At 41.0% G+C, this 23,970-nt stretch overlaps 1 long non-coding RNA gene across 1 annotated transcript in view; it reads right to left on the reverse strand.

The window, feature by feature from the left end:
* The window catches only part of LOC115154185 (uncharacterized), a 27,917-nt gene continuing 3,947 nt past the window's right edge, over positions 1 to 23,970 (reverse strand). The window contains exons 2-3 of the long non-coding RNA XR_003867837.1: positions 23,621 to 23,681; positions 1 to 442 (exon numbers count right to left, since the gene is read on the reverse strand). This is a non-coding gene — a long non-coding RNA (uncharacterized LOC115154185). The remainder of the gene's footprint in view (positions 443 to 23,620; positions 23,682 to 23,970) is intronic.

Genomic DNA, 23,970 nt, shown 5'->3' on the forward strand with positions numbered 1-23,970 from the left:
CGGAGTAGGGTGTTTATTTTCCTAATTCCAACAAATCTAAAATAGGAAATGAACAAGGAAAAATGAACCAGACAAAAATAACAATGTCCACCTCAACAGGGTTGGAAAACAGTCCAGTAACAAAATAAACGTCTTCGTCAAAAAGACAGTAGACAACAAAAATACCCCACATAAACCCCACAAAAAGAAAACAACGAACAATCTCGCACAAAAACCTAAACCCAGACAGCAAGACTAAATACCCCACTAATTACCTAACTCAAAACAGGTGTAACACAAAACCAGATAAAACCAAACGAAAAGGAAAAGAGGTTCGGTGGCAGCTACTAGGTCGGCGATGACGACCGCCGAGTGCCGCCCGAACAGGGAGAGGAGCCACCTTCGGTAGACTTCGTGACACATGTGAACAACTATTTAGAAAGAGGTCATCAGTTCATGGAGTCTGTGAAAGAAGAAACCACATGGAAAAAATGTTAAGCAAGTTAGGTCCAAAAAACAGATTTTCACAAAGTCAAATTAATTGATGGTGTTATAGGTTTCGTGATGCTTGAATCTAAACCAAAGTAGATAGTTTTAAGATTTTTTTTATATATTACTTGGGGTCTCTATAGGCTATAATATGAGGTCCTAAAACTAGCATTAATGTGCATCCTAGTTGTGTGGGCTAATAGTTTGTCTTGGGGTAAGTTGAGCCAATGGCCACCATACCCCATACGAATTATGTATACATTTTGTCTGTTTTATGCATAATGTGCACAGTATTTTTGCAATGTGTCATGTATATGACCTCAAGATAGTGGATTTTTACTGTTACAGAACATGCATCATCATGCCCCATGTATACAAACGTAAAACAAGCATGGGTCTAGCCCCCATTTGAGGTTCTTGAATGAGCAGCGAAGGAAGTTAGAAAAGGAAAGAAGTCCATTGGAGCAGCAGCAAGGGATGTACATGTTTTTTACTGAATGACACTGGAGGTACATTGACAAAAAAATAAAATGTACCTGTGCGAAAGAAAGGCCATGACAGTGAAGCAGAGGCACACAGTCTTGTCGGATGATATGGAGTCTGAGCTTGCTAAACATATCAAGAATCTAGCAGACCAGTTTCATGGGTTTAGTGGCCAAAATGCAGAGAACGTGCCTATGAATTGGTACATTTAAATAATATTCCTGTCCCAGACAACTGGTCAAGAAATGGAAGGCTAAGTGATATTGAACAGAGAGTTTGAAAGCCTACCTTCAAAGGCAGTGCCTCTTTGCTTGACATCATGGGAAAATCAAAAGAAATCAGCCAAGACCTCAGAATTTTTTTGGTGGACCTCCACAAGTCTGGTTCATCCTTGGGAGCAATTTCCAAATGCCTGAAGGTACCACGTTCATCTGTACAAACAATAGTACGCAAGTATAAACACCATAGGAACACGCAGCAGTCATACCGCTCAGGAAGGAGATGCGTTCTGTCTCCTAGAAATGAAGGTACTTTGGTATGAAAAGTGCAAATCAATCCCAGAACAACAGCAAAGGACCTTATGAAGATGCTGGAGGAAACAGGTACAAATGTTTCTATATCCACAGTAAAATGAGTCCTATATCGACATAACCTAAAAGGCTGCTCAACAAGGAAGAAGCCAATGCTCCAAAACCGCCATAAAAAAGCCAAACTACGGTTTGCAACTGCACATGGGGAGAAAGATCGTACTTTTTGGAGAAATGTCCTCTGGTCTGATGAAACAAAAATAGAACTGTTTGCCCATAATGACCATCGTATTGTTTGGAGGAAAAAGGTGGAGGCTTGCAAGCGAAGAACACCATCCCAATCGTGAAGCACGGGGGTGGCAGCATCATGTTGTGGGGGTGCTTTGCTGCAGGAGGGACTGGTGCACTTCACAAAATAGATGGCATCATGAGGGAGGAAAATCATGTGGATATATTGAAGCAACATCTCAAGACATCAGTCTGGAAGTTAAAGCTTGGTCGCAAATGGGTCTTGCAAATGGACAATGACCCCAAGCATACTTCCAAAGTTGTGGCAAAATGGCTTAAGGACAACAAAGTCAAGGTATTGGAGTGGCCATCCCAATGCCCTGACCTCAATCCCATAGAAAATGTGTGGGCAGAACTGAAAAAGCGTGTGCGAGCAAGGACACCTACAAACCTGACTCAGTTACACCAGCTCTGTCAAGAGGAATGGGCCAAAATTCACCCAACTCATTGTGGGAAGCTTGTGGAAGGCTACTCGAAATGTTTGACCCAAGTTAAACAATTTAAAGGCAATGCTACCAAATACTAATTGAGTGTATGTAAACTTCTGACCCACTGGGAATGTGATGAAAGAAATAAAATCAGAAATAAATCATTCTCTCTACTATTATTCTGACATTTCACATTCTTAAAATAAAATGGTGATCCTAACTGACCTAAGGCAGGGAATTTTTACTAGGATTAAATGTCAGGAATTGTGAAAAACTGAGTTTAAATGTATTTGGCTAAGGTGTATGTAAACCTCCGACTTCAACTGTATATCTGAATGTAGGCATATATTTAAGATATATACAATATATCACATAATTCAACTTTGACCTACCAGCACCATCACTCACTGTCACAGGACATTTTCACCCACTTACCCCAAGGCAGCTCAACTTACCCTGTCCCCATAACCAAACCAAAGTGTTTAACAAATGTACATTAGAGTACACACAGTGGACATTTACAAAAGACTGGTCACCAGTATTCCAAACTCGCCCTATTGACTATTTAAAGGTAGACTCAGTGATGTGATGTAGATGCAGAAAGAAAAAAGCATGGTAGGTCAATTTACAAGCATTTCACTACACCCACAATAGCATCTGCTAAACACATGTATGTAACCTATTTTATTTTATTTCTGGAACAATTAAGTGTTGAAGTGGGAGCGCACAACTTCTCAGCTTATGGTCCACTAGCTACCATGCTGTAACAGCATGATACAAACCCATGCACATGCTCAGATAGTGTGTGACTGTGTGAGAGCGAAGTCTTGCATCTCGCTCATCTCAATATCTGCAAGTCTACCTTTAAGGTGTTTTGGTTGTTTTTGGTTCTCTGCAACGGCTGTTCAGAGTACAAAAGGTGGCATCTGTAGTGTAATGACTCATTCAATAAGAGAATCCTCCAAAAATGACTTTTATAATGCTCCAACGTAATATTCTTTTAGAGTTCCAGTCATCTTACTCTCTAATACTCAGCGTGTACACAAAGGTACCAGCCAAACTCGAAAAATGCCAGAACGAGAATTATATTACCTTTCTTGATCATAGATCAAGGCCATCGACCACATGGGCTGGGTTAGATTCATTTGTAATTTGTTTATCTGAACGGTGCTAGGATGCTTGAGGAGTAACTAAAACTAGAATGTTAACAGACCAACAGACATAGAAAAAGAGAACAGGGCTGAGAGTAAAAGACTGAAGACCGTGACTGTGTAGTCTATGAACAAATTCCATTGTGTCAGAGCCCAAACTGCAGGAATTCTGGGAACACCAACTAGCTCAATAAGAGGAGCACAGAGCCTTCACTGCTCCATTCCTGTTGTAACAGATTCCCTTGCAACCATGGGGGCACTGGGCTTAGCTTCAGCCAGCCAGCCGGCAAGCTGTTTATCGGCCCTCCCTTTATGTCTTACACTAACCAATAACCACAGAGCCTGGGCCCAACTAATTTGCATTTGTTGAGTCAACTTCAGTTAACATTTCAAAAAGCGCAGGACAACCCAAATGGATCCCTGAGTGCGGATAAGTGACAGTCACGCAAGCGACTCTTTCGCTGGCCTTTCGAAATACGCAAATCCTTTAATGGTGCGGAAAAACACAGACCTTCTATCTATTGTCTTCTGCAGGTACACAAAGAGAGAAAAGTTTCTCATATCTCTTCCTCCATCACTTCTAAATTGCCCGTGGGGGGCTTCGCAGATCTGTATTTTTTATGCATGTACTGTACATATTAAAGCCTCTATTCATTATATTGTCATGGTAACATGAAGGTATCAAATTTGTTCTTCAGGTTTATATTTGGAGCTCTCATTTTACTGACATGGGACTTAAGAGAAATGACAAAGCAGTATGAGAATGTTTAAGCTCGAACAAACAATACCATGAAATCCCATTATGTATAGTCATTTCTTTAAAGAGACAAACCTTTGTATAAGTTGACCTGCAAAATGCATCCCCTCTCAAATAGGCATTATACATCTCTCTTTCTTATGGGCCTCCCTTGTGTGTGACACTCCGGAATGGCGTTGAGGGTAGCAATTTGGATCGTCTGACCAACCTTTTCCCAAAACCCAGGAGAGCAGAGGGTCCAGCTGGCAAAATGGCCCACCATGGTGAGAGCACAAAGACTGAACAGCAGCCCGCCTTCACACACACACAGACAGACTCACTCACACAATATCCAGGTCATGTGGCACGGTGACACATGTCTATGACAGACACTGGGATTCATTTCCACTGAGCCTCCCTATGTTGAGAGCAAACACAAGGCATGGCCCGATTTAACATCCGCTGAACCTTACGTTTCTGAGCTTGTACAAAACCTGGCCCGTGGTATTGGTCTGCACATACAGTACCAGTCAAAAGTTAGGACACACCTACTCATTCCAGGGTTTTTCTTAATTTTTACTATTATTTTACATTTTAGAGAGAATGCCAAGAGTGTACAAAGCTGTCATCAAGGCAAAGGGTGGCTACTTTGAAGAATCTGAAATATAAAATATATTTTGATTTGTTTAACACTTTTTGGTTACTACATGATTCCATGTGTTATTTCAAAGTTTAGATGTCTTTACTATTATTCTACAATGTAGAAAAAAGTTAAATAAAGAAAAAACGTAGGTGTGTAGGTGTGTCCAAACTTTTGACTGGTATTATATTTGTTGTCTCCCATGTTCTGTGTCTTACATTTTCACACAAGGCAAAGCAGTGAGGCTGTAGCAACAGTCCTATTGAGGACAATGGCTCAGCTTACAGCAAAGCACTTTGTAAAGAACACAAACTCCAAAGTATGAGTGCTGATCTAGAGTCTGTTGATGTGGCTCATATATTTTGGGGTCTTTTTGGATTTCAATTTTCAACTCGCTCGGCTATGGCTGTAGGGACTTGGATGTGAAGTGCTCCTACTGTTTTTTAGGACTTATTTGTCTGGCCCTTGGGATGTGGGGATGTGAGTCGTGTTGTCTTGATGAATCGTGACAATGCTTCAGGCTCTGTGTCTAGGGTTCTTATAAACCATAATGTACTAGGGGTTTGGGCATATGGGGATGCATTAAGGCAGGCAATAAGGACTGTAATATTACTGCTCTTACTTACAGGGTTGTTAGGGGAGCAAGCTTTTAGAGTGCCACTCGGAAAGGAAAAGGAAATGCTTTTGGCAAATATTCTCCCACCAACTGCATGTAGATAAAGTACAGAGACTTATGGCACATCCTGAAGTTCTGTAATTTTCAACTATGTAAACCCACCCCCAAAATAATGTTTTTTTCCCTTGGCTATTGTGATACCCATAATGGACTTCTGGAATTGACCATTTCTCACTTTGTCAAATGCCAACCATGTACTTACTGGGCATATTTGGTATGCCTATTCATATTTTCACTACCGTTCAAAAGTTGTGGGTCACTGAGAAATGTCCTTGTTTTTGAAAGAAAATCACATTTTTTGTCCATTAAAATAACATCAAATTGATCAGAAATACAGTGTAGACATTGTTCATGTTGTAAATGACTATTGTAGCTGGAAACGGCTGATTTTTTTATGGAATATCTACATAGACGTACAGAGGCGCATTATCAGCAACCATCACTCCTGTGGAAGTTCCAATGGCACGTTGTTAGCTAATCCAGGTTTATCATTTTAAAACTCTAACTGATCATTAGAAAACCTTTTTTGCAATTATGTTAGCACACCTGAAAACTGTTGTTCTGATTAAAGAAGCAATAAAACTGGCCTTCTTTAGACTTGTTGAGTATCTGGAGCACCAGCATTTGTGGGTTTGATTACAGGCTCAAAATGGCCAGAAACAAAGAACTGTCTTCTGAAACTCATCAGTCTATTATTTTTCTGATAAATTAAGGCTATTCCATGCGATAAATTGCCAAGAAACTGAAGATCTCGTACAACGCAAACTGGCTCTAAGCACAACAGAAAGAGGAGTGGGAGGCCCCGGTGCACAACTGAGCAAGAGGACAAGTACGTTGGTGTCTAGTTTGAGAAACAGACGCCTCACAAGTCCTCAACTGGCAGCTTCATTAAATAGTACCCGCAAAACACCAGTCTGAACGTCAACAGTGAAGAGGCGACTCCGGGATGCTGGCCTTCTAGGCAGAGTTGCAAAGAAAAAACTATATCTCACACTAGCCAATAAAAAGAAAAGATTAAGATGGGCAAAAGAACACAGACACTGGACAGAGGAAGATTTGAAAAAAAGTTTTATTGTCAGACTAATCTATGTTTGAGGTGTTCGGATCACAAAGAAGAACATTCGTGAGACGCAGAAAAAATGAAAAGATGCTGGAGGATTGCTTGACGCCATCTGTCCAGCATGGTGGAGGCAATGTGATGGTCTGGGGGTGCTTTGGTGGTGGTAAAGTGGGAAATTTGTACAGGGTATAAGGGATCTTGAAGAAGGAAGGCTATCACTCCATTTTGCAACGCCATGCCATAACCTGTGGATGGCACTTAATTGGAGACAATTTCCCCCTACAACAGGACAATGACCCAAAGCACAGCTCCAAACTATGCAAGAACTGTTTAGGGAAGAAGCAGTCAGCTGGTATTCTGTCTATAATGGAGTGGCCAGCACAGTCACCGGATCTCAACCCTATTGAGCTGTTGTGGGAGCAGCGGGAGATGCTTCAGGAAGCATGGGGTGAAATCTCTTCAGATTACCTCAACAAATTGACAACTAGAATGCCAAATGTCTGCAAGGCTGTAATTGCTGCAAATGGAGGATTCTTTGACAATAGCACAATTATTATTTTAATTAAAATCATTATTTCTAACCTTGTCAATGTCTTGACCATTTTGCAACTCATCTCACGTATGTTTTCAAGGAAAACAAGGACATTTCTAAGCGACCCCAAACTTTTGAACGGTAGTGTATATATTATTATCTTTGCCATCTATTTTTAAAGCATACGGTGATAAATAATGAGTAGGACTGTTAAGAGGCGGGATCCAAAAACATCAAGGGAACAGTTGAAGCAAAACTCATGAATATTTTACAACGAATCAGTTGGACAGGCATTTGATTTCCATAGGCGGGCACGTGTTTTTCCACGGGACCTCCTACAGTCAAGTCGAGGCCAAGCAAGATGTACAGTATGAATTACAATCAACCTTGCGGGTTTACAAGTTACTTGGGGTGGCAGGTAGCCTAGTGGTTAGAGCATTGGGCCAGGAACTAAAAGGTTGCTAGATCAAATCCCTGAGCTGACAAGGTAAAAATCTGTCGTTCTGCCCCTGAACGAGGCAGTTAACCCACTGTTCCTAGGCCGTCATTGTAAATAAGAATTTGTTCTTAACTAACTTGCCTAGTTAAATAAAAGAAATACAGTGCATTCTGAAAGTTTTCAGACCCCTTGACTTTTTCCATATTTTGTTACGTTACAGCCTTATTCTAAAATGGATAAAATTAAAATAAATCCTCATCAACCTACACACAATACCCCTAATGACAAAGTGAAAACAGGTTTAGAATTTTTTGCAAATTTACATAAGTATTCTGACCCTTTGCTATGCGACTCAAAATTAAGCTCAGGTGCATCCTGTTTCCATTGATCATCTTTGAGATGTTTCTACAACTTCATTGGAGTCCACCTGTGGTAAATTCAATTGATTGGACATTATTTGGAAAGGCACACACCTGTCTATATAAGGTCCCACAGATGACAGTGCATGTCAGAGCAAAAACCTGCCATGAGGTCGAAGGAATTTTCCGTAGAGCTCTGAGACTGGATTGTGTCAAGGCACAGATCTGGAAGAGTACCAAAAAATGTCTGCATCATTGAAGGTTCCTAAGAACAGAGTGGCCTCCATCATTCTTAAATGGAAGAACTTTGGAACAACCAAGACTCTTCCTAGAGCTGGCTGCCCGGCCAAACTGAGCAATCGAGGGAAAAGGGCCTTGGTCAGGGAGGTGACCAAGAACCCGATGGTCACTCTGACCCGATGGTCACTTTTCCCATAACCTTCCAGAAGGACAACCATCTCTGTAGCACTCCACCAAGCAGGCCTTTATAGTAGAGTGGCCAGACAGAAGCTACTCCTCAGTAAAAGTCACATGACATCCCGCTTGGAGTTTGCCAAAAGGCACCTAAAGACTCTCAGACCATGAGAAACAAGATTCTCTGGTCTGATGAAACCAAGATTGAACTATTTGGCCTGAGAGCCAAGCGTCATGTCTGGAAGAAACCTGGCACCATCCCTACGGTGAAGCATGGTGGTGGCAGCATCATGCTGTGGGGATGTTTTTCAGCGGCAGGGACTGGGAGACTATGAAAAGATGAACGGAGTAAAGTACAGAGAGAGATCCTTGATGAAAACCTGCTCCAGAGTGCTCAGGACCTCAGACTGGGGCAAGGTTCACCTTCTAACAGGACAAAGACCCTAAGCACACAGCCAAGACAATGCAGGAGCGGCTTCGGGACAAGTCTCTGAATGTCCTTCAGTGGGCCAGCCAGAGCCCGGACTTGAACCCGATCGAACATCTCTGGAGAGACCTCACAATAGCTGTGCAGTGATGCTCCCCATCCAACCTGACAGAAAATGAGAGAATCTTCAGAGAATAATGGGAGAAACTCCCCAAATACAGGGGTGTCAAGCTTGTAGTGTCATAACCAAGAAGACTCAAGGATGTAATCGCTGCCTATGGTTCTTCAACAAAGTACTGAGTAAAGGGTCTGAATATTTATATAAATATAATATTTTTTATTTTGTAATATTTTTTTATGTCTAAAAAACTGTTTTTGCTTTGTCATTATGGGGTATGTAGATTGTGTAGATTGATGAGTGGAAAAAACTATTTAATCCATTTTAGAATAAGGCTGTAAAGTAACAAAATGTGTAAAAAGTCAAGGGGTCTGAATACTTCCGAATGCCCTGTATATATAGACTGTAAACAGTAGTGGGCCGAATATCGAACCTTGGGGCACCCCTTTACATAACTCAAGGAACTCAGATTTGACCACATCTACCTTGATGGCCTGAGTTCTGTCATTGAGATAATTATGAAACCATTGGCAAGCATCAGTACACAACCGTATCGAAGATAGCTTATTCAACAAAATAACATGGTCTACAGTAACAAAAGCTTTTGACAGGTCTACAAACATGGCAGAAATTTTTTTTTTTAATCAACTAAGGCATTTGCAATATCATTTACCACAAGCATGGTAGCCGTAATAGTGCTATGTTTAGGTCTGAATCCGGATTGATTAACATTAAGAATACCATTTACAGATAGAAAATAATGTAGCTGTTTGTTGACCAATGATTCTAGTATTTTCGCAAGATAAGGGAACCTGGAAATGGGTGGATAATTATCAAGTTAAATAAGAAATGTGTATTACCTAGCCAGCAATGACGGGCGCTGCATACTTAAGCAAAGATGTGTCCAAATTGGAAGCCCCTAATGACTTCTTGGTGTCAATAGCTAATCAGGCAGCAAGAACTTCTGTTTCTGTGAGTTGCCAAAAAGAAAAACCCTACCATTTCCTAAGTCACATGAGGTTGATCATCCATCGAGGCAACTGGAGGCTGTATGTGAGAAGAACATTCAACCGATTGGCCAAGACCAGTATGACCACCATTTCTTCCAAATAGGAAACCAGTTGAGATAAAATGCTGATTAAAAGCATCACAAATCTCAACTTTTTCAGTAATGATGCAGGAGTCTAAAACTACTTGATTTTATTTTTTATTTTATTTCACCTTTTATTTAACCAGGTAGGCCAGTTGAGATCAAGTTTTCATTTACAACTGTGACCTGGCCAAGATAAAGCAAAGCAGTGCAACAAAAACAACACAGAGTTACACATAAACAAACGTACAGTCAATAACACAATAGAAAAATCTATGTACAGTGTGTGCAAATGTAGAAGAGTAGGGAGGTAAGGCAATTAATAGGCCATAGAGGTAAAAATAATTACAATATACCAATTAAACACTGGAGTGATAGATGTACAGAAGATGAATGTGCAAGTAGAGATAATGGGGTGCAAAAGAGCAAGAGGATAAGTAACAATATGGGTATGAGGTAGTTGGGTGTGCTATTTACAGATGGGCTGTGTACAGGTACAGTGATCGGTAAAGCTGCTCTGACAGCTGATGCTTAAAGTTAGAGAGAGAGATAAGATAAGACCTCAGCTTCAGTGATTTTTGCAATTTGTTCCAGTCATTGGCAGCAGAGAACTGGAAGGAAAGGTGGCCAAAGTAAGTGTTGGCTTTGGGGATGACCAGTGAAATATGCCTGCTGGAGCGCGTGATACGGATGGGTGTTGCTATGGTGACCAGTGAGCTGAGATAAGGCGGGGCTTTACCTAGCAAAGACTTATAGATGACCTGGAGCCAGTGGGTTTGGAAGACGAATGTGTAGTGAGGGCCAGCCAACGAGAGCATACCGGTCGCAGTTGTGGGTAGTATATGGGGCTTTGGTGACTGTGATAGACTACATCCAGTTTGCTGAGTAGTGTGTTGGAGGCTATTTTGTAAATGACATCGCCGAAGTCAAGGATCGGTAGGATAGTCAGTTTTACGAGGGTATGTTTGGCAGCATGAGTGAAGGAGGCTTTGTTGCAATATAGGATTTTTGATGAAATAACACATATGGAATCATGTGGAATCATGTTGTAATCAAAAAAGATGAGTATGGGACTATGAACCTGGTTGAGAGAATGCCAAGAGAGTGCAAAGCTGTCATCAAGGCAAACGGTGGCTACTTTGAAGAATCACAAATATAAAATACATTTTGATTTGCTTAACACTTTTTTGCTTACTACATGATTCCATATGTGTTATTTCATAGTTTTGATGTCTTCACTATTATTCTACAATGTAGAAAATAGTAAAATTAAAGAAAAACCCTGGAATGAGTAGGTGTGTCCAAACTTTCGACTGGTACTGTATATGTTTTTTAAACGTCAAATCCATATCAATCCAAATGCTAAAGTATTTATATGGGGGAACACGTTAAATTGGAGAACCATCTAATAAGTGAACATCTAATACATTTTTACGAGAGTTTAAAAGCAACATGAATTTTGTTTTGCCCGTATTAAGCACAAGTTTTGAATCAGCAAGAGATTCCTGCATAGCTGTAAAATCTGACTGTCATTTTGACACAGCCAGATCAAAAGTCGGGGTGAAGTTTACAATTTTTAAAAAGATTGGCCAATGGTGTTTATATAAATAGTGAAGAGAATAGGTCCCAAAATCGACCCCTGTGGTACATCTTTATGCACATCAAGAAATTAAAACTTTTAACCTCATTATTCACAATGGCCTGAGATCTGAAACGATGAACAGATGTTAGAACTCAGGCCTATTGAGGACAACTTTGTCAGTAAAATAGAATGATTAACAGTATCAAAAGCTTTTGACAGGTCCAGAAACAAAGCAGCACATTTCATTTTAGTGTCTAAAGCATTGACAAGATTATTTAACAACTAAAGTGGTTAATGCTATGCCCAGGCCTAAACCCTGATTGGTTTACATTCAAAATACATTTCTCAGATAAAAAAAGCCCAAAGTTGTATATTTACAAGGATTCGAGAATCTTAGCTCGACAAGGAAGCGTTGAAATGGGGTGATTCATTATTATGATCCCTACTATCCTGCCCTTATGGAGTGGAAGCACGAGCTGATTTCCATACTTTTCAAATATTTTCTGATAACAATGTTAAATGTGAGTTATTGAGCCAACAATGATGTGCAGGATCCAATTAGTCAGCTTCTGTAGATTTCTTGTTGTCCATTGCTAGCAAAGCATCCATGAGTTCTTTTTCTGTAAATAGCCTAAAAGAAAAGCTTTGACTATCATTTCTCTGATGATTTAACAAGTTTCCCCTATCAGCATCCAGCCCAATATCATTGTGAATAGGCTTAGAAATTCTTTCAAAGAGAGAGCCCGCTGAAATAAAATGGGGATTCGGTAGTGAGAACCCTTCAGGGATTTGACAGGTTACAGAGTTTAGCCGGGTTCCCATTACAATCTGAAATAGCGGTTACATAATAATCAGATTTAGCTTTTGATTTTTTTTTTTTTTTTTACACAATATTTCCTCAATCTCTTAAAAGCTTCCCAGTCTGGGCCTAAGCCTGTGTTCCTGACCTTGACCCAAACATCATCTCTTTTATGAATGACTTCTGATAATTCTGCAGAGTACCACGAATTCAATATATATTTAACGCTAAATTCTTTGAAGGAAGCATGATTATTCACAATAGTATTGAAGACCATCTGCAAACGAGGCTCAAAGCTAGATCAGGTTCAAGGATAGCTGAAATACAATCAAAGTCACTAAAATAAAGATTGTGTGAAAAAGACAAGGCTTAGATTTTTGTATTCTCACATCTCTAACACATTGGATAAAAGTAGAGACTCAGCGCTACAAAATGGTATATCATACACTGCAGTTGAGGAACAATGGGAAAGTAATTCTGCTTTGAAAGTGTATAAACTTGTAACCCCACTTTTTAGAAAATGGCCCTTGAATGTTTTGGTACACCTACTGATGTCACGCCCTGATCTGTTTCACCTGTCTTTGTGATTGTCTCCATCCCCCTCCAGGTGTCGCCCATCTTCCCCATTATCCTCTGTGTATTTATACCTATGTTTTCTGTCTGTCTGTTGCCAGTTTGTCTTGTTTGTTCAAGCCTACCAGCAGTTTTGTGTCTCAGCTCCTGCCTTTTCCAGTTTCTCGTTTTCTTGTCCTCCTGTTTTTTTTTACTATTGCCTGCTAAACAGAGTGAGTAAAGTAGTGTAGTAAATAACCAAAGACTTGAAGACTAAAAGTGGTGAAAGTAGTACCACACGATAAGGAAAAACTCCAGGAAAAAATACATTTCATCTAGTCATTGGCCTATATCCTAATCTAATTTTGAAAGTGTCCATTTAAAATGTTGTATAATTATTAGATGATGCTTACCCAGACACTTGTCTAAATTGATGGGTCATGTGAAAGAAATGCTATAATAATATATCATAACCACCATCGATGAGACATTACTGTGCAGCCGTCTTCATCGACCTGGCCAAGGCTTTCGACTCTGTCAATCACCGCATTCTTATCGGCAGACTCAACAGCCTTGGTTTCTCAAATGACTGCCTCGCCTGGTTCACCAACTACTTCTCAGATAGAGTTCAGTGTGTCAAATTGGAGGGCCTGTTGTCAGGACCTCTGGCAGTCTCTATGGGGGTACCACAGGGTTCAATTCTCGGGCCGACTCTTTTCTCTGTATATATCAATAATGTCGCTCTTTCTGGTTGTGATTCTCTGATCCACCTCTACGCAGACGACACCATTTTGTATACTTCTGGCCCTTCTTTGGACACTGTTAACTAACCTCCAGATGAGCTTCAATGCCATAGAACACTCCTTCCGTGGACTCCAACTGCTCTTCAATGTAAGTAAAAATAAATACAAGCTCTTCAATCAATCGCTGCCCGGCCCTCTAGCATCACTACTTTGGACAGTTCTGAATATGTGAGCAACTACAAATACCTGGGTGTCTGGTTAGACTGTAAACTCTCCTTCCAGACTCACATTAAGCATCTCCAATCCAAAATCGAATCGGCTTCCTATTTCGCAACAAAGCCTCCTTCACTCATGCTGCTAAACATACCCTCGTTAAACTGACTATTCTACCCATCCTTGACTTCGGCGATGTCATTTACAAAATAGTCTCCAACAGACTACATCCAGTTTGCTGAGTAGAGTATCACAGTGCCATCCGTTTTGCCACCAAAGCCCCATATACTACCCACCACTGCGACCTGTATGCTCTTGTTGGCTGGCCCTCACTACATATTTGTCGCCAAACCCACTGGCTCTAGGTCATCTATGTCTTTGCTATGTAAAGCCCCGCCTTATCTCAGCTCACTGGTCACCATAGCAACACCCACCCGTAGCACGCGCTCCAGCAGGTATATTTCACTGGTCATCCCTAAAGCCAACTCCTCTTTGGCTGCCTTTCCTTCCAGTTCTCTGCTGCCAATGACTGGAACGAATTGCAAAAATCACTGAACCTGGAGACTTATCTCCCTCATTAACTTTAAGCATCAGCTATCAGAAGCTTACCGATCATTGCACCTGTACACAGCCCATCTGTAAATAGCCCACCCAACTACCTCATTCACATATTGTTATTTATTTTTTTGCTCCTTTGCACCCCAGTATCTCTACTTGCACATCATCTTTATCTATCACTCCTGTGTTAATGCAAAATTGTAATTATTTCGCCACTATGGCCTATTTATTGCCTTACCTCCCTAATCTTACTACATTTGCACACACTGTATATAGATTTTTCTATTGTGTTATTGAGTGTACGTTTGTTTATCCCATGTGTATCTCTGTTTGTTGCACTGCTTTGCTTTATCTTGGCCAGGTCGCAGTTGTAAATGAGAACTTGTTCTCAACTGGCCAACCTGGTTAAATAAAGGTGAAATAAATTAAAAAATACATACAAATAATAAAAAAGCAGTTTCTGGCTAGAGACAAGACTAACAAGGGAAATCCATGAACTAATAGTACAGGTAGATGGCAATAAAAACAATACTACAGATACTAAATAAGTTAGAGGAAAAAGAACCGTAGGAACTTATTCAATAACAATCTAATGTAATCTATTACAAAAATAAAGCAAACTGGATGGAATATGGAGAACGCTCAAATTTCTTCCTGACTCTCCATTACAGGAACGCTAACAAAAAGAATTTGCAGAAACTCATTACTGAAGACGGAGTCATCTATGACTCTCCGAATGATATTTTAAAAGAGAAAGCTAATTATTTTAGTCAGATGTTCTCTTTTCCGTCTCAACCTCTCCCACTGAATGAAGATTACGGTAAGAAATTATTTCCAAATAATATAAAAAAATGGAAAATTAACAAATGTGTAACGGCCGTCGTATGAATTGGACCAAGGCGCAGCGGGTTGAGTGCTCATTTTGATGTTTATTTTAAATAACCACGAACACTTCACGAAAACAAGAAAACGGACGACAACATAACAGTTTGCAGGCTAACCCTAGCAGTGCAAAACAACCTCCCACAATTCCCAAAAGAAACATACTCCTAATTATAGGACCTTCAATCAGAGGCAACGATAACAAGCTGTCTCCAATTGAAGGCCCCAATCCCAATTACTAAACATAGAAATAAACACCCTAGAAACAGACATAGAACTAAACCAAAAACCCCGGAAACAGAAATCAAACGCCCCTCTACCTAAACACACACTCAAAACAATATAAAACAAATACCCCCTGCCACGTCCTGACCAAACTCTAATTACAAATAACCCCTTTACTGGTCAGGACGTGACAAAATGTACAGAAAGATCAGTGCGAAGGCCAAATTACAGAGGAATAACTGAGGCTATTAAATCCTTTCAGTCTGGAAAAACCCCAGGGCTTGATGGCATACTGGTATATCAAGCCTTTTTTGATATACTAAAAGCTCCATTGTTAGATTGTTTTAACTACTCCTATAGAAATGGTACTGTCACGACTTCCGCCGAAGTCGGTACCTCTCCTTGTTCGGGCGGTCGACGTCACGGGTCTTTTAGCCATTGCCGATCCACTTTTCATTTTCCATTTGTTTTGTCTTTGTTTTCTACACACCTGGTTTCCATTCCCCAAATACATGTTCATTATTTAACCCTCTGTTTCCCACATGTTAGTGTGCGTGTTTGATTGTTCATGGCGGTACTTGTCGGCTGGTTATGTTTGCCGGGTTATGTATTTACGCCTGTTATTTTCGAGTGACCGGTATTTCTCCGCACTTTGAGTATTGTCTGTATACTGGTGCTGTCGTGGAATTAAATACCTTGTACACTCATTTCTGCTCTCCTGCGCCTGATTCACTGCACCAGTTAACCACCGACTGACATGTAGTCTGTCAGGTACTCAGCAGGAAGGTCTGATTTCTCAATTATTAAAACAAGACCCAGATGGCAAATATAAAGACCTGGTCTATCTAAAAAAAAAAACTGGAGGCCCCTTACACTTCAAATACTAGCAAAATGCATAGCACTCAGAATTAAAAGGGTTTTAAGAGGCATTGTTCATCCTGATCAGACAGGTTTTTACATGGACAATACATTGGAGATAATATACAGAAATAATAGAATATGAAACATTTAAGAAGCCAGGCCTGGTATTTATAGCAGATTTTGAAAAGGCATTTGATAAAGTAAGACTGAATTTTATAAATGCCTGGATTTTTTTCCATTTCGCTAATTCTCTAATAAAATGGGTAAAAATAATGTATAGCAACCCCACGTGTAAAATAGTAAATAACGGCTACTTCTCAGAGTTTTGAATTGTCAAGAAGAGTTAAAGAAGGCTGTCCGCTTTCACCATATCTATTCGTTATGGCCATCAAAATGCTATCTATTAAAATCAGATCCAATAACAACATTAGAGGATTAGAAATCCAAGGCTTAAAAACAAAGGTGTCCATGTATGCCGATGACTTAAGTTTTATATTAAGTCTGCAAGCTAGATGCCTACAATGTCTCATTGAAGATCTAGATAGGTTTTAGTCCAGAGTACAAAAAAGTTAACGATATGTGTACACTATTACATATTGGACCTTTAAAAAATACAACTTTTACATTACCCTGCAGTTTACCTATAAAATGGGCTAATGGTGAAGTAGACATACTTGGTATTCATATCACAAAATATACTGCTCAAAAAAATAAAGGGAACACTTAAACAACACATCCTAGATCTGAATGAAAGAAATAATCTTATTAAATACTTTTTTCTTTACATAGTTGAATGTGCTGACAACAAAATCACACAAAAATAGTCAATGGAAATCCAATTTATCAACCCATGGAGGTCTGGATTTGGAGTCACACTCAAAATTAAAGTGGAAAACCACACTACAGGCTGATCCAACTTTGATGTAATGTCCTTAAAACAAGTCCAAATGAGGCTCAGTAGTGTGTGTGGCCTCCACGTGCCTGTATGATCTCCCTACAATGCCTGGGCATGCTCCTGATGAGGTGGCGGATGGTCTCCTGAGGGATTTCCTCCCAGACCTGGACTAAAGCATCCGCCAACTCCTGGACAGTCTGTGGTGCAATGTGGCGTTGGTGGATGGAGCGAGACATGATGTCCCAGATGTGCTCAATTGGATTCAGGTCTGGGGAACGGGCGGGCCAGTCCATAGCATCAATGCCTTCTTCTTGCAGGAACTGCTGACACGCTCCAGCCACATAAGGTCTAGCATTGTCTTGCATTAGGAGGAACCCAGGGCCAACCGCATCAGCATATGGTCTCACAAGGGGTCTGAGGATCTCATCTCGGTACCTAATGGCAGTCAGGCTACCTCTGGCGAGCACATGGCGGGCTGTGCGGCCCCCCCAAAGAAATGCCACCCCACACCATGACTGACCCACCGCCAAACCGGTCATGCTGGAGGATGTTGCAGGCAGCAGAACATTCTCCACGGCGTCTCCAGACTCTGTCACGTGCTCAGTGTGAACCTGCTTTCATCTGTGAAGAGCACAGGGCGCCAGTGGCGAATTTGCCAATCTTGGTGTTCTCTGGCAAATGCCAAACGTCCTGCACGGTGTTGGGCTGTAAGCACAACCCCCACCTGTGGACGTCGGGCCCTCATACCACCCTCATGGAGTCTGTTTCTGACCGTTTGAGCAGACACATGCACATTTGTGGCCTGCTGGATGTCATTTTGCAGGGCTCTGGCAGTGCTTTTCCTGCTCCTCCTTGCACAAAGGCGGAGGTAGCGGTCCTGCTGCTGGATTGCCAAAATATGCATATTTATTGCTGCGGTTTACCCCAGCTGTTTTTGGCGGAGGTTGTTGATATTATTTAAAACGTTTCTGGTATCTGAACTGGTTGTGTTAGGAGATCTAAATCTTGATTGGCTTACTCAGCTGATAAAGAAATCCACTCGGATTAATGTAAAAAACCTGAACTCCTCATTGATTGACCTCATCCTGACTAACCATTCTCATAAGTATTTGGCTAGTGGTGTTTTTGCAAATGATATCAGCGACCACTGCCCTATTGCTTGGATTAGAGATACCAAATTGAAAAACTCTAACCCTCGTATAATTGTGAATAATTTTTTTCCCATTCTCTCCCAAAGCTTATTCAGAGCTTTTTTGTCTACTACCTGCATACCAGACCCTGTTTGACACTTACATTTTTATCATCCAATTTTACCTCTCTGGATGATAAACATGCCACTTTCAAGCGACTCAGAGGCAAAAACCGAACAAACCCATCCTACTCTCCTGCACTCTCAGACCTCTTGATAAGAAATTAAGCCTGGGCCAAGGCTAGACAAACTGGCTCGTTAGCTGATTGGCAGCTATTTATGCAATTGAGAAATAGGACAGGAGGCAGAGGTGAGGTGAGGTTCGACTTCAAACAAGGAAGCAAAATAGAATCCATCGTTCTATATTATGGTAGGATGCTGGACTGTGATCGACATGGATGATAGTTCTGATGGTACGGGTGGGAATGATGGAACTCATGGACCTGGATGGTCTGTGTTGAAAAGTAAAATTAAAAAATGGCCCTGCTATAAGCGCTGCTGGCAGCAGTGGCAGTTCTAGTGTTGAGACCGTGAAGAGGGTGAAGGTAGTGGAAAAACAAAAGTAATGATGTGTCGGATTGGAAAGTCGTAATCATGTTTGATGTGACCACAGGGTCTCATCTACACCCTATTCGATTAACCAATGCTGTTAAGAGAGGGGAAGTCACATTAGCCCGGTTCATTGGAAATGGTATGCTGTTATTATTTTGTGCTGACCATGTTCAGCAAGAGAAGATTCTGGAGAAAAAAAACTCTCACGGGAAAGAAAATCACAAGTCATGTCCCTGGAACTTCGGCTAAGCTGAGGTTCCACTATCTATTTCTGGGGTTCTGCTATCTATGTCCATAGATTATATTAAAGAAAATGTAGAGGGGGGGGCATATCGTGATATAACTGTCCCATATGAATGTGATGACTCAGGTGTGTGCTGCTTGTGTGTTTGCCAATTCACGGGCTGTGCTTGTTTCGGGAGGCGCGGTGCAGGCTGTATTTGCGAACTCACTGTGGCTTATAGCAAATTTTTTGTAAATTCCTGTCAAAAGAGACACGGAAGCCCAATTAGCCTGCTAGCCTGTAGTCACACACCAGTACGACAAACAGAGAGAACTTGCTCACTATATGGATCCTGGCTGCACATACACTATACGAGCGGGGGATGACCATCTCGCAAGGTGGTGCTGTATAAGCAAGCAGTAAATTGCGGGGCAGTGAGCCAAACACCTGTCAACAAGTTGAGAGGTAGAAGGAGCATTCTCTCACCAACGAACAGTGTGGCGTGATCGAGCAGCGTGGCGTGAACAATACAGCATGTCAGATCACTAATCTGCGTGCCAATTATGATTTATTTTTATATGCACATTTTCGTGGAAAAGTTTAATTTAAATAATAACGTTTGTTTCTCAATCATTGTCATGGGGTAAATCATCAATCTGAATAAAGTTACAATTCAACTAATGCGAGAGCACCAGCCTCTGCCAAAATATTTCACATTTTGTTGTTACAGCCTGAATTTAACATTTATTCAATTGATTTATTTTCTCACCCATCTACACACAATACCCCATAATGACAAAGTGAAAACTTGTTTTTAGAAAATGTTGCAAATTTATTTAAAATGAAATACATAAATATCAAATTTAAGTATTCACACCCCTGAGGTAATACTTTGTAGAAGCACCTTTGGAAACGATTACAGCTGTGTCTTTCTGGGTAAGTCTAAGCGCTTTCCATACCTGGATTGTGCAACATTTGCCCATGATTCTTTTCAGAATTCTTCAAGCTCTGTGAAATTGGTTGATGATCATTGCTATGCACATTTTTATTCCAGAACTTGCCATAAAAGGGGTAGAACACGTATTGACTCAACACATTTTAGCTTTTAATTTTTAATTAACTTTGACATTATGGGGTATTCTGTGTAGACCAGTGGCAAAAACTCTAAATTGTATGAATTTTTTATTCAGGCTGTAACACAACAATATGTGGAAAAAGTCAAGGTGTGAATACTTTCTGAAAAAGCACTGTAGGCCTAAAGCCGACAAATAAAAACAGTAGAAAACATCCTGATGAAAATTCTGGTTCTTTCAATCGCATTTCTCTCTACTTCGTCTGTCTGCCTCCCTTTCTATTTGTCTTGACTTGAGCTATTGCTAGTGAAGTGCAATATTGTATCAAATCAATCAGCATGGGTCTGGCCTGAAGCTGTCCCTAGAGAACTTGCAACATTGTATCAACTAGCCTATTCTGGTTCCTCAGAGTTTCTCGCACCAGTGGGCTCAGGACAGACAGCTGTTTTTTTTATGATGTTTCCATTGGATATATGAGAATCAGATCATGATATTTTGCTCTTTCACACCGAGGCTTGGTGATTATCGAGGCCGGGAGAGTGTTGGAAAGAATGTTCAGATACTGTGAGGAACTATTATTAATTGCAATGGATGTAAAAAACTGACTTTGCTGACTTACTCAGTGAGGTGAAGAAGAAAATTACAGAGAAACTCAGCTTATTAGTGGTGGACGTGGTGAGTTAAGATGATCAGAAATTAGATATCCCTAAATGGGCACTTTCCTACATTTGCATGCAGCAGGCCAGGTAGGCCCACTTCTATGTGTTCTCAGCTGTAGGCTCCCTTAACGAGAAACCAGAAACATTCTTTGAGTGCTCCATTGCTTACATGGAGCACTCAAAACAAAAGACAATGAGAAAATTTACAAAACTCGTAAATCATGGTCATGAAATTAACCAAAACTTGTTTCTCACAAGTGTGGCAGGTTGTGAAGTCTGCAAACAATGTTTCCACTCTAATAATGTGAGAAGTAGGTCAATTACTGTAATTAATACTTTCAACAACTGACACTGACTCTTACCAAACTAGGTACTGCCATTATTTGTATATTACTTAATCAGCAGGTCTTATTTTATATCATTAATATCATGCCTATTAATCACGTGTGCTGTGTGTTTACAACGATTGTCTTTTACTTAATTTCTGACGTGAAATTTAATTGTATGAACTATTTGCTTGCTTGCATGGTGGGCTGTGATTCCCCAGATTGGTATGGACTACATTAGGGACGGCCAACTGGCGGCCCGCGGTTTTGAAGGCCATCGGATCAATTCTCCCCTTCAAAACAGAGGTAGAACACACAAGTTGTAATTTCGAAATTTTGTTGTGCTTCAACAGTTTTTCTCTTGTTATGTCAGTCATTGATAGTCACTCAATTAGCCCATGTCAGCTAGCATTTTTTTTATTGTCAAATTCGTCTAGTGGTCAGCTATCTAAATTTGTAGTAACCAAGGTTGAATTAGAGCCCAGGGTGTAACGCGGGTCGTATAAAGAGGACGTGTAGAGTGCTCATATTTACTTTAATGATAACACTTAAAACAAAAACAACAAAACGACAGCCAACAGTTCCATCAGGTGATACTCACAAAACGGAAAACAACTACCCACACCAACACAGGAAAAACAGGCTGCCTAAGTATGGCTTCCAATCAGAGACAACGATAGGAAAGCATACCCGGCCAAAACATAGAAAACAAAAACATAGAATGCCCACCCATCTATCACACCGTGACCTAATAAATAGAAAAACACAGCTCTCCTAGGTCAGAGCGTGACACAGGGAGAACCCATTTATTTTGTTAGTCAATCTCACTCAGATCAAATAAAAAAACTGCAAACATTTCTCTCCACCCTATGGCACAATTATTTATTTAACCAGGTAGGCCAGTTGAGAACAAGTTCTCATATACAACTGCGACCTGGCCAAGATAAAAGCAGTGCGACAAAAACAACACAGTTACACATACAGTGGGGGAAAAAAGTATTTGATCCCCTGCTGATTTTGTACGTTTGCCCACTGATAAAGAAAGGATCAGTCTATAATTTTAATGGTAGGTTTATTTGAAAAGTGAGAGACAGAATAACAACAAAAATATCCTGAAAAACGCATGTCAAAAATATTATTAATTGATTTGCATTTTAATGAAGGAAATAAGTAAATAGCCCACGGGTGGGTGTTGCTATGGTGACCAGTGAGCTGAGATAAGGCGGAGCTTTACCTAGCAAAGACTTATAGATGACCTGGAGCCAGTGGGTTTGGCGACGAATATGTAGCGAGGACCAGTCAACAAGAACATACAGGTCAGTGGTGGGTAGTATATGGGGCTTTGGTCACAAAACGGATGGCACTGTGATAGACTGCATCCAATTTACTGAGTAGAGTGTTGGAGGCTATTTTGTAAATGACAAAGTCAAGGATCGGTAGGATAGTCAGTTTTACGAGGGTATGTTTGGCAGCATGAGTGAAGGAGGCTTTGTTGTGAAATAGGAAGCCGCTTCTAGATTTAACTTTGGATTGGAGATGCTTAATGTGAATCTGGATGTGTAGAATTGCAGGACATAATGCTGTAAAACTGCTCATGTTCCTCTCCACCACATGGCAAAATGAGTAGAATTGCACTAAATTAACTCTAAAATTAAAGAATTTGCATGAAATTAGTTATAAAATAGCTAAATCTTCTCTTTGCCCCATGGTAAAATGTGTAGAATTGCAGCAAACTAGCTTTAAAACAACATTTTCTCTACACCCCATGGCAAAATCGGTAGCAACTGCGGCCCCTCATTCTCACGTCACCCCGCTCCTCCGCTCTCTCCACTGGCTTCCAGTTGAAGCTCGCATCCGCTACAAGTCCATGGTGCTTGCCTACGGAGCTGTGAGGGGAACGGCACCTCCGTACCTTCAGGCTCTGATCAGGCCCTACACCCAAACAAGGGCACTGCGTTCATCCACCTCTGGCCTGCTCGCCTCCCTACCTCTGAGGAAGCACAGTTCCCGCTCAGCCCAGTCAAAACTGTTCGCTGCTCTGGCACCCCAATGATGGAACAAGCTCCCTCACGACGCCAGGACAGCGGAGTCAATCACCACCTTCCGGAGACACCTGAAACCCCACCTCTTTAAGGAATACCTGGGATAGGATAAAGTAATCCTTCTAACCCCCCCCAAAAAGATTTAGATGCACTATTGTAAAGTGGTTGTTCCACTGGATATCATAAGGTGAATGCACCAATTTGTAAGTCGCTCTGGATAAGAGCGTCTGCTAAATGACTTAAATGTAAAAATGATGAGTAGAGATTTTTTGTGGCCCACACTCCCATCAACGTTGCCCATTCCTGGACTATATTGACTTGAGACATCTGTTGCCAATTCCCTATAACCTTCTCACTCCAAGAACTATATTGCTAAACACGCCCCAGAACAAGCGTTAAAAGGAACTTACCTTCAGGCACCATTCGGACCGGGGACCTCTTGACATCCACCTTGTTGCTGCTGTTCGCCTGCTGTGGGAAACAGACACATCACAACGCTCTCTATAGCACTTCTAAAGGAAAGTACATGTTTAGAACGTGTGAGTGTGACTCCAATTGTTGGCCAGTACATGCTCTAATTTTATGTTTTGTGTCCCCCGCAACTACAGACACAGGGGCCATGCCCGACGCAGCTGCGAGAGGCTACACCCAGCGCTAAAACCCAGCAGGCCCAGCATAGAGCGAGAGAGAGCCCCGCACGTAGCCACTGAACCAGTCATTGACTACCGGACTAGCTATCGAGTAACGACTAATGCTTAGG

Source organism: Salmo trutta, chromosome 19, assembly GCF_901001165.1.
Source record: "Salmo trutta chromosome 19, fSalTru1.1, whole genome shotgun sequence".
In the NCBI taxonomy this organism is placed as follows: Eukaryota; Metazoa; Chordata; class Actinopteri; order Salmoniformes; family Salmonidae; genus Salmo; species Salmo trutta.